We start from the raw sequence: 11,457 nt of genomic DNA on the forward strand, positions 1-11,457 counted from the left end.
GCTATATTCTAATTACAGTCTCCCTTCCTGTCCTCCTGACAGTTCCTCCCGCCCTCTGTTCCCATCTGTATCCACTCCCTTTCTGTCTCTCATTAGAATAAAACAGGCTTTTAAGAGATAACAACAAAACATAACAAAATAAAATATAAGATAAAGCAAAACCCACCTCATTTAAATTGGACAAGTCAAACCAACAAAAGGAAAAGATCCCCAGGAGAAGGCACAAGAATCAGATACCCACTCATTCATACAATGAAGAGTCTCATAAAAACACTAAACTGAAATCTATTATACATATACAGAAGACATGATTCCCTGTATTTTCTGCTTTAGTCTATGTGAGTTCATATGCACACAGTTGATTGAGAGGCCTTGTTCTCTTGGATTCCTCCATCCCCTCTGGCTTTTATATTCTGCCCACCTTCTCTTCTACTGGGTTTCCAGATCTCTGATGGGATGTATTTGATGGAGAATCTCTTTTAGAGCTGTGTGTTCCAAGGTGTGGAATGTAATGCCTGGCTAATGATCTCTGTATTTGTCCCCATCTGCTGCAGCAGGAAGCTTTTTGGATGAATGTTGGATATGGCACTGATCTATGAGTATACAGAATATCATTAGGATTCATTTTATCAATACTTTTTTTTAGAACAGTGTTATTTGATTTTCCCCTAAGTCTTTGGGTGGTCTATCTAGTCTCTGCTTCTTGGTCCCCCAAAGAGCATCAGGTGTGGGTTCCATTTCATGGAGTGTGGCTTATGTCATATAAGACATTGATTGATTACACACACAAGCTTTGTGTTACCATTGCTTGAGCATATTTTGCTTCCAGGACAGCACTGTAGATTAATGTTGTTTTGCTTGGTTTGGTGTTCCTCTTTCATTTTGGGTATCCTGAAGAGTCCTTCTGATACCAAAGACACTAGAACATAGGTGCAAAAGTCCTAAGCAGGCACCAGCTAGACCTCTTTATGTTCAATTAGTTGTTTGGGTATTGTCCTCACCAATTCACCTCCCCGCCATCGGTTTGTGAAATCAACCTACTGTCTTGGCAACAATCTGTGTTATTTGGGAATTGCCATGGGACACTTTTGGCCAACAAGTCAATTACAGCCCTAGTACTGTAAACTTTGCTGAGAAGAGATGACCAGTTGGGACTCTGCCTTCCTCAGCTTTTGAAGACTTCATTAGAATCATTTTCATATATTTTAGGAAGTTTCCATGTGAAAACTGGGTTTTCATATCATCCCTCAAGTGCCCCTCAATTCTAGTAGTCTCTCCCTGTATTCCCTTTCTCAACCACATCTCACCTTCCCCTCCCCACCTGATAGTCACCTGACTTTTAAATTATTTCTTTTGTTTTTTAAAGATTATAATACAATTGCTTACTTTAATATCAAATAATTACTTCTCCTATCATCTATCTGCAAATGTTTTATCTTTTGACTCTCTTATCAAATAATACACAACCATCAGCTTTTAGTCTGTCTACTGAATTATCCCTAGCCTCTTCTGATGTACAATATTTGTATTCCTTCAGTTCTATATTTGTTTGTAGTTTGCTATGTCTATTTAAAATAGTGGGTGTACTTTTATAAATGGATATTCTGGTGAATTGAGTGAGAATGGCCACCATAGCCTCCATTATTTGAATGTCTGTTCTTGTTGGTTGATTGTTTGGGAAAGATTAGGAGGTGGGACCTTATTGAAATACACAAGTCACAGGGCTTTGAGTTTTCTTTCATTTTTGTGATAAAGAGAATCATATAACTTTTATTAAGCTGTATTGTTTTGATTGCTTTATTCCATTATTAGTTTCTGTTGCTAACGGTGTATATAGGATTCAGAGTTAGTCATTGTTTCAAATATCTTCTTTCAGACTAAAAGTTATTCATCATATATTAAAATTGTAAACGAATGCTTTCAATTGCCATGATACTCCACAATCTAGCACAAAGCACATTAGTGTTTCTTTAAACAGTTAAGTATACTAAAATAGCAAAACCACTTGGATTTCCTGTTGTAAACTTGATATTGTAATGGGGATAGCTGATTAGGAGTTGAACAATATGAATTACAAATTTACTCTTTCAAGTGATGTGGGAAAATTGTCACCACATAACCCACATTTGATCTGACCTAAGGAACATAGTCATTTAACTCAGGGCATCTCTGAACCCAAGGCTCCTAGAAAAAAATGAGTATAGCCCTGTGGACAACTATATGAGTCATGCTGACCTCATTGTAACTGTACTGTAAGCACAAGCTATTTGCTTTACTTTCTTATCATCTACTTATAAGCTTGCAATAAGTACACTGCATTGCAAAAAGTACAGGACCTGTTGATGTAGCTTCATTTGGACAGGTTGATCATAATAAAATAATATATAGTACACATTTATTATTATCCAAACAATTATACAAAATAAATTCTCAAGTGTCTTCCATGTTTCATTATGAAGAAGTCACTTATTTATTCATTTTATTTTGTTTGAGTACATTACCATAAAACACTTGTTTTAAGAAGCCAAGTCCAATTTGACAATAAATGAGGTTTGTGAGTTTCCCACAAATATTTGGAGCTGTTCATTCTCAACACTGTAGAGTTGTTAACGAATAAGATGTCTTATGGGCAGTAATTTTTAATGATAAAGTTAAATGAGTAGTTTCTTTTGTTTTCTGATTGTTTCTTTGAGGCTTTGAGGCAGAGTGTTACTTTATCTGCTGGTCTTTAACTTCTTATTCTTCTGTCTCTGCTTCCAACCCTTTGAGCTTACGGATGTGATCCACCATTCCTTCAGGACTTCTTTTAGAGAAATCACTTGTGATTCTGAAGAAATAGGCATCTGAAGATCTGAGGCCTGGGATCAAGCTAGAACTGAATTCAAGCTCAGTTCCTGGTTGCTGTTTTCTGCACCTTCCCACCTACAGACAGTAGTAATGGTGGAATGCATGCCTGACTCAAGCATGAACTCATCAGCCCTTGTCTCTTGGGAGAAAAACTGTATGTTGTGGGTGGGTAAAACTTCCTTTTCAATATTATGTATTATGTATTAGTCTACATGATAGGCATTTGTACTTATGCATTCCAGTTTCCTTACCATCCCCTAGAATGTTCATTTATTGATGGTATTGTTTTGGTGTATATTTTACCAAGTAAAGTGGAAAGCTGTGCTTTTCACTTTGAATTATTATTATTGCATTTTTAAACATTGTTCTCCATTTTTTTTAGAAAGCATGTGTTTTCCAGTTGCTAGTCAATTATGTTACTGGGAAAAGAATTTTATTTTATTGAAAATAGATTCTTTCTCATACAATACAGTCCAACCACAGTCTTCCATTCCTCCACTCATCCAAAGGACCCTCCCCACTCCACTGTCCTCCAGATCTAACCTTTCTCCATTTAATTTTCAAGAAGGAGTGGGTTTTCAAGAGATAACAACCAAACATGACAAAACAAGATACACCAAAACAAGGTAAAACTCTCTCATCAAGGCTGGACAAGGCAACCCAACAAGAAGAAAAGAGTTCCAAGAGCAGATAAAAGAGGCTGAGACACACATGCACCATCGCACAAAAACACCAAGCTAACAGCCATAACATACACACAGGACCTGGTACAGACTCATGAAGGCCCTTTGATTGCGGTTTCAGTCTTGTTGAGCCTATATGCGCCGTGCTTTGTGAAGCTTGCCTCTGTAGTTTCTGTTTGAAATTTTAAATTTTTCATTTTCAGAATTTGTTCAGTTTCTGTTTTCTTTATTGCTTCTAGTTCTATTTTCAGGTTTTGAATAGTTTTATTTATTTCCTTCAATTGCTTTTGTTTTCTCTTGGCTTTCTTTAATGAATTTATTCATTTCTTCCAGTTGTTTTTTATTTCCTGTCTTTCTTTTAAGGACTGATTCATTTCTTCCATTTATTTGTTTGTGTTCATTCATTTCTTCTTTAAGAATATCTATCATCTTCATACAGTTGGTCTTAAGGTCTTTTTCTTGTGCTTCAGCTATGTTGGAATATTCAGGGCCTGTTTCAGTAGGATAACTGGATGGATACATATTTCCCAGGCTGTTATTGATCGATCATATTCTTATGCTATTGTCTAGGCATCTGGGTTTGGGCTGATTGTAGGTCTAGGTGCTGATGTCTGGGTTTGCTTTTGATGATTTGGTGTTTTGTTTTTTTAGTTTCTGTTCTCTCTATGCATTTTCAGAGAGTTGACTATGTCATTAGCCTGCTCAGCTGGTGTGTTCTTGGTGAGTGGTTGCTAGTGTTACAAACTGTGGGGAGGGATGTCATTGGGGGCATGGTCTGTGGGATCCACAGTAGGCATGGGCTGGCGAGAAGGGAGGCTGCTGCTGCTGCTGCTGCTGCTGCTGCTGCTGCTGTTGCTGGCCTTTTTCAGTGCTAGGGATGACCCTGAGGATTGGGTCTGTTGGACTAGAAAGAGTGGACAAGTCTACTGGCAGCCTGCCCGTTCTTCCGGTGGGTTGTCCTGTATTTGAGCTCAGGGTCTCTGTCTGAATTTGCGACTTGGACACAGGGAGAAGTAGAGGGAGGGATGCTGGTGTGGGCTGAGTTCGAGAATTGCAGCTGCATGATCAGAGAAGTCCATGGACAGCTGACTTGATCTTTCCAAAGTAGTGACCTGTGGTTGGGGGTTTGAGTTTTCAAAAGCCCATACCAAGCCAAAGTTTATACTCTCTCTGCATGTTGCCTGTGGTAAAACTCTTAGTTACTGTTTCAGCCCATGCCTGCCCACCTGCTGCCATGCTCTCAGCCATAACAGAAAAGGATTAACCCTCTGAAACTGTAAGAAATACCCTAATTAAATGCTATCATTTATAAGTTGCCTTATTCATTGCATTTCATCACAGCAATAGAATAGTAATTAAGGCAGATATTAATCACAAAGTAATAAAAATAAAATGGCTCTGGAGATAAAGCAGTTATTTTTATAAAGGTCCAGGTTTCAGTTCCTACAACCCACATCCAGAGTTTCACAACTGCCAGTAACTCTAGTTTGAGGAGACATAACATTATTTTCCTTCCTCTGAATTCACTGCACTCACATAATGCAATAAACTTAAACACATGCAGGCAATAGACATGTACATAGATAGTAACTAATTAAATATTTTAAAATGTAATGGTATACCACAAACTTAGATACCTAGATAATACTGTAATCAGAATGATTTGACTGAAGATTTATAAGGATTATCACATGCTTATAGAATGTGTGGAGGTTGTCTTCAAATGATATATGTACATAAAAATATTTTTATTTTTCATTTACAAAAAAAGAGATGACTTAGATTTAGTCTGATTTTGAATTTTGAATTGCCATTGGGACTAGTGTGTTTAATTATTGTGTTTAAGAAATTTACTGTTTAGAATTCTAAAATAACCCCAACATTTGTACATATGATATAAATATAAATGCATTTTTGGATGTTAAAAGGTCATTTTTTAGTAACTGACAATCACATATAGTTCAAATAATTTTATTTCCAGCTTCTTCCCCTGAAAATTGACTTAATTGAAGCACTGTACTTTTTAATATCTGATAGGCTTGAAAAATGATAGTTACAACTTTCTTGCAGCTAGAAAAATTAATATGCACCATTCTAAAAATGAGGATCTGACACCTCCTTATCCATGTATAGCTGTATGTCTTTTAAAATCTTAGGTAAGACAAAAATTCTGTCCCCTTAATGTATCACTCAATTTAGCTTCTTGAATGATGCTTTCTGGTGAATAACTAGGACTAAAGGCAGAAACTAGAATGATCTAATGGCAACTAATGTGTTAAACATTATCCATGAATTGGTATTTGTTTCTCTTTTAAAATGCAAAGGGACTCATAGCAACTTTTGAATATTGTGCTAACAAGGTAACACCAGTATATCACAAAACATAGCAATAGAAGACATGACATTGAGGAGGGTCTGACAGTGGTCCAGGATGAGTTGTAGATGGAGAGTGAAGCCTGGATATTCTCTAAGTACATTGTATTCATGTATGAAATTATCAAAGAAAAAAATCACATGTATCTCCAGATATAATTAGAGGTTACTATTATTTTTGATAAAAAGTAAATTAAAAAGCATTTCTTTGATAATAGGTGTAACATAACTCATTAATTTGTGATTATTTATAATGAGCCTAATTATATACTGTAACAATCTCATGCATCTAAGCTTTAATAATAGTGACAAGTGGGTGATTTAAATGAGGCATATGACAAAATCATTTCAACTTGAAATGTTTTGAAATTTTGATGTATATGTGCACATGCATATAAATGTGTATGTCTATGTTCTTTTCTATGTGGATGATTTTGATTGCATAAAAATATTTAAATTATATTTTTGATGAACTTATGTCATAAACTCTTCCTATGATATTTAATGTCATATTTTTCTTATTTCTCATGTAATAAATATTTTGATTTCAAAAGCTATCTAGCATTTTATCTACTAGCACACTAAAACATCAACAAGTCTAAGTATTTTCTTGTTGACAAATAATATTCAACAAATATTAAATTTCAAGACTAAAAAATATAGGTTTTGTTGACTGATAGAGAAAAATGTCTAAAGTAATTTAACATGTATAGAACATCTCTTTCTTTGTCAGCATTTACTTAACTTTTTTATCTTCCATAGAAAGGCCTTTTTCTGCATGGAACTATTTTGCAATTTCTTGCTCTGCTATTCATGAATTTGTTTCTCAAACTCATCTATTCCACCTTTCACTGTCCAGAGGTTTTTTGTTGTTGGTTTTTTTTTTAATTTTTTTTGCATTTTTTAGGGTAGTGCCTTGAAACTTGACTCAATGTTGATGGACAACATATGGTAGTGAGAGTAACATTTCCTAAACTATAAAAGAGTAAGAGACAGACCCTTAGGAGCTACCGGGTTCCCACATGTCTTGAAAGTTGTCAGATGCTTAATTATATTATGTTTTCCAAAGAAAAAAATCTTTCACATTAAAATCTAAAAAATAAGATATTGTAGCAAAATAATGTAAATATGACAGCTTCAAAGGACATGAGAGACTATTGTTAAATCACAAGGATATTGTCTTGTTCTTTTCACTTTGGCATGACATGCTACGGAAGGGTAATTTATGTCCACTCTTCATAAAGAACAAGGCATGGAATTTTCGTGGGTTTGATATAAGACCTGGCTTTTTGACAAAGCAAAGGACAAGCAAATGGGGATTGTTACTTTAATTGGCCACATTTTTTAATTAAAATTACAAAGTGGAGTATTAAATTTAAAAACAGCTATAATTTATTCCACATTGTTTCAACTACAACTTAAATGTTTAAGGAAAATATGTAGATTTCTGCTAAGATTTATGGTCTTTTAATCCAGCATTGAGGAGAAGATTTATGTGAGGTGCAACAAGGTATAAGAAGCTGTGGAGTGCTATGCTTTTAGTATCTGAGTGTACTGAACAAAATAAGGCATTGTATGTATGTGTACCTGTGTACTTGTGTCACATGAAAACTCCTATTCAACATTTTACATCCGAAAAGAATATTGTGTTGATTATAATAACTGGAAATCTCACCCTGGAGAAGGGAGGGATACTTATCAAGCATAAAATATTCTTCTTGCTTATAATCCTTAGAGCCAGTTTTTAAAACTCTGTTGTAATTCAGAGGAATTCACAGTAAAGAAATTCTACAAATGAGATCAAATGGTAAGAAAATGGTTGGTGATGAAGAGCTATTACAAAATGTGGGAAGCTTGTGACACCCAATGAGGCAGCTGGCAACTCTCTAGAACACTGTTGTAAAGTCTCATTACCACAGCTTGATGGCAATTGTTCACGCTTTAAACAGCTGTCTGGATTGCTGGAGCAGCTGTTACCTGGAAAGATCATTTGAAGAGATGAGTCTCCTGTAGACTCTCCAATAACTTTCCTAAAGAGGGACATGCATAGGAAGAAAAGTGCAGCCATAAAGTGCAGTCACAGAAGTAAGATAGACTTCAAGCCAGTTCTGAGGCAGAGATGAAAAGCACTGTTAATTCAAGAGACTGTGTGTGTTTGCTTTCCAAAGCTTGTTTTATAAGCTACAAAAGTGATTTCTCCAGTACATATATTATTTCACATAAATAAAAATGATTTGAGCAAACTGTATTGATATTCTTATGGTATTAAGTAAATTCAATTATATAATAATGGTCCTCAAAACTTTTAAAACATATCAGTAATTTTAAGACCTTGTGAAAGATAAAGAATTTTGGTACACTGGCTTTTAGCTTGGAATATAGAAAGTATTTTTCAACTTTAAATTGTTTGTACTTTTACCACTAAAAGATATGAATAAACCAGGCAGTGGTGGCACACACCTTTAAAACCAGCACTCGGGAGACACAGGCAGGCAAATCTTTGTGAGTTCAAGTCCAGCCTGGGCTACAGAGTGAGTTCCAGGAAAGGCACAAAGCTACACAGAGAAACCCTGTCTTGAAAAATGCAAAATAAATAAATAGATAGATAGATAGATAAATCAATAAAATAAAAGATATGAATTATCTACCAAAATTCTTGATAATTTAACAGTGGTCATGTATTCATTCCATTTTGAAGGAGCTGCAAAAGGCTAACTATAATTAACAGACATTATTTTGCCTTTATTCAAATATGGAAAATTTAAAAAATTTTATTTTTTGTGTGTCCTTTAATTTTGTATCATTGCAATTACTTTAAGCTTTTTCAGTCTTATTTTTACCAAATATAGTAATAAAACATTATTTTACATAAGAACTGATCTCTCTAATGTACATAAGATCATGATGTGAGAATTTTTCAGTGAATATGCTTACACAGTGTTAGCATCTTTGGTATGTACAGAAGAACAATTTGGTCTATACTCGAGAAAATAACAAAAAGGAACGTTTCCATACATTATTAAGTAAAGGAAATATTAAGGCTAATTAAAATAAACCTTAATGTTAATGTGATTTCTAACTGTAAGATGTCATGTGAATTTAAATACATTTACCTTGAACTCTAATGAAGTAATTTTATTATGATCATAGTTTTTCCTAAAATAGTCAGTACATTTGTTGCACCTTTACAGTATTTTTAGATTTACTTATTTACTTAATTTTAAAAAAAATTTACATGCCAACAACAGTTTTCACTCCCCCCCCCCCACTCTTCCCCCACCTCCTCCCACCTCTCCTCACACTCTATCCACTCCTCAGAGAGGGTAAGGCCTCCCATGGGGAGTTAATGAAGTCTGACACATCAAGTTGAGGAAGGATCAAGCTCCTCTCCCCTGCATCAAGGCTGAGCAAGGTATTCCACCACAGGCAATGGGCTTCAAAAAGCCAGCTGATGCAAAAGGGACAGATCTTGGCCCCACTGGCAGGACCCCCCCAAAAAGAGGGAGGAGGGATTGTATAAGCAGGAGGAGGTCAATATCATGATGGGAAAACCCACAGAAATTAAAGGTATGAGCCTCCCAAGTGCTGGGATCAAAGGCATGAGCCTCCCAAGACTGAGATTAAAGGTGTGAGCCACCACCACCACCACCACCACCACCACCACCACCACCACCACCACCACCACGCCTCTATGGTTATCTAATGGTATCTAGTGGCTAGCTACTCTGTCTGATCTCCAGACAAGTTTTATTTGTCAGAACAGAATCAATATATAACACAACAGTAATATGAAATACTTTCTGCCCTATGCATGACTAATATCTACATGCAGCTTAAATCTTTTCATACTAGCAAAATTGGTACTTATTTCTCAGGTAAAGTTTATCATTCAATATTTAGCATTTGTATTACCTTTCGGAAGTACTTATCCTCAATACCAACCCAGTTTATAGAAATAGATACAGACATCTGCCTAAACAATTTCAAATGCCAGCAAGTGGTACAGTGGCATATGGAAAGAAAGTCCAGTTCTTCATCATGGTCTGTGTCTTTTTGTCACAGTATGTCTTGAATATGCTTTTGTTGTCCCATATATTTTAACAAACATTCTATAGTGCATTTAAAGGGGAATCTAAACTATTTTTATAAATTTTAATAATTATTTCAAATTTATTTTTATTAAGTTTAATTGTGTTCGTATATCTGAGGACTAGTGCCCAGAGAGTCCTGAAATGCCATATTCCTTGTAACTGGAGTGGTAAGACATCTGATATGGGTGATGCAAACTGAACTCAAGTCCTTTCGAAGACCAGGATGTTCTCTTAGCTACTGAGCTCTCAGTTCATTCCCAAATGTTAGTAATTCTTCATTTCTAATGTAGAAGATCACTGGTCTAGTCTAGATAATTTACCATGCAGACTTCTACAAAGTTTGTTTAAGTGTAGTGTAATACAGAGATGTCAGTTCCCATCCTCGAGTAGAGTTGTTGGCTATGTGAGTAATTATTGAAGACAAAGGAAAGCAGTGAGTCAGATCAGATCTTGTGGACACAATGATTTACCACAAGGCTCAAAAGGATTGAGAAACTTCTAAACTGTTATCTTTTCTTATAAAAATATTAGCTGCTTTTTATTGATGCTATTCCAAGTTCTCCACACAACATCATTATCTGAACTTTATTGCAAGGTTGCAACAAGTGAGACAATGTAAATGGTCCAGTCTTTTATTCTTTGAACTGCCAGCTCTCCTCCATACTGTAAGTCCAACTTCCTCTGCTTCTTGCCAGAGAATCCCCCACATCTCAGATTCTCCACCGGAATTCTTCTCTCTTCCCAGAAGTTCTGCCTATCCTCTCCTGCCTAGCTCCTGGCCATTCAGATTTTATTAAACCAATCAGAAGTTGCCTTAGGCAAAGGAGGTTAAACAAACACATCTTCACAGTGTACAAAAAGATTATCTGACAACAATGCTCATAATACTTTTACATGCTTGGTTGATCCCAAATAAATGATTAGATTTGAATCTTGGGACTTATGGACTAGTGTATATGTAACCAACCATCTTATTAAATAAGAAACACAGAACCAACGCAAAGAAGAAAGCCAAGAGATCAGAGCTAAGAGCCTTACCTGCCTGCTGCAGCTAGCCTCTTAAGCCAAGAGACCTCTCTGAAAGAGACCTACTTCCTGTCTGTCTATGTTTATATAGACTTTCTGTTCTGCTTTCTCATTGGTTGTAAACCCAACCACATGACTGCCTCGTCACTGCCTGTATGTACAACCCTCCTGGTCTTCTATGTTATTGAGATTAAAGGCATGTCTCCAATGCTGGCTGTATCCTTGACCATACAGAGATCTACCTAGTTCTGCCTACCAAGTGCTGGGATTAAAGGTGTGCACCATGAATGCCCAGCTCTGCTATAGCTTGCTATTAGCTCTGACCCCCAGGCAACTTTATTTATTAACATACAAATAAAATCACATTTCAGTACAAATAAAATATCAGCATATTTCCCCTTTTCTGTTTTAATAAAAAGAAAAAAAAAGGAAAAAGG

Source organism: Peromyscus leucopus, chromosome 6 (genome assembly GCF_004664715.2).
Source record: "Peromyscus leucopus breed LL Stock chromosome 6, UCI_PerLeu_2.1, whole genome shotgun sequence".
NCBI classification, from domain to species: domain Eukaryota; kingdom Metazoa; phylum Chordata; class Mammalia; order Rodentia; family Cricetidae; genus Peromyscus; species Peromyscus leucopus.